The 1,180-nt window shown below is 44.8% G+C and overlaps 1 pseudogene across 1 annotated transcript; it reads right to left on the reverse strand.

Moving 5' to 3' along the window:
* Positions 1–203: 203 nt before the first annotated feature.
* LOC103087804 (60S ribosomal protein L17 pseudogene) lies at positions 204–811 on the reverse strand (annotated as a pseudogene). The gene has a single exon (XR_014368608.1). The product of XR_014368608.1 is annotated as a 60S ribosomal protein L17 pseudogene (transcript).
* Positions 812–1,180: the final 369 nt, after the last annotated feature.

Below are 1,180 nucleotides of genomic sequence, written 5' to 3' on the forward strand. Positions count from 1 at the left end.
CTTTTAGGGTAACTTAGTCAGGTGCCAAGTTCTGGATTATTGCAAAGCAAAAACAGATACAGCACATGTGATGCAAGAGCCCAAGCCCAAGGGGTCAACCGACATCCATGCAGGTTACACAGTCCTCTATAGGGAGCTCACTTCAATTCAGTTCCTTCTTGCCAACCACCTGATTCAACTGTACTCTTTTTTTTTTTTTTCTGCTTTTAATTTTATTTGCATTTATTTTTTGCAGCATTTATTCCCGGGCCATAAGTTTTTGTTTCTTCAGTTTCTTCTGGGATATCTTTTTCTTCTGGGCAACCTCCTCTTCTGGTTTAGGAACAATCTGTTCTTTTTCAGTAAGGATCATCTCAATGTGGCACGGAGAGCTCATGTATGGGTTGATCCGACCATGAGCTCTATAAGTCCTGCGCCGCATCTTGGGGGCTTTGTTCACCTGGATGTGCTCAATGACCAGAGAATCTACATCTAAGCCCTTAAGTTCAGCATTACTCTCTGCATTTTTGAGCATGTGCAGTAAAAATTCAGCACTCTCTTTGGGCCACCGACCCTGCGTCCAGCCCCACTGTTTGGCCTGGGCACACCTACCAACTCCACCATTGTAGCGACGGAATGGCACACACTGCTTCTTTAAAGTGACATCCTTCAGATACTCAGTGGCTTTTCGGATATGCATACCCTTAATGGCCTGGGCTGTTTCACGAATGTTCTTAAAGTGAACACGAAGATTTGAACCTCTCGACTTGCATGATTTTGTGGGATTCTCTGGGTCAAGTGAATAGCGAACCATTTTTAGAGGTCACCTCAGGCCGCTGACCGGAAAAGCCAATTCCAGCCCCATGTTTGGCCTGGGCACACCTACCAACTCCACCATTGTAGCGACGGAATGGCACACACTGCTTCTTTAAAGTGACATCCTTCAGATACTCAGTGGCTTTTCGGATATGCATACCCTTAATGGCCTGGGCTGTTTCACGAATGTTCTTAAAGTGAACACGAAGATTTGAACCTCTCGACTTGCATGATTTTGTGGGATTCTCTGGGTCAAGTGAATAGCGAACCATTTTTAGAGGTCACCTCAGGCCGCTGACCGGAAAAGCCAACTGTACTCTTTAGTACCGAATTAAGTGCTCTTGAGTATCAGGTACTAAACAAAAGAAAGAAAAAAAAGACTCCT

The sequence above is a fragment of the Lipotes vexillifer genome, unplaced genomic scaffold (assembly GCF_000442215.2).
Source record: "Lipotes vexillifer unplaced genomic scaffold, Lipotes_vexillifer_v1.1 scaffold980, whole genome shotgun sequence".
Lineage (NCBI taxonomy): Eukaryota > Metazoa > Chordata > Mammalia > Artiodactyla > Lipotidae > Lipotes > Lipotes vexillifer.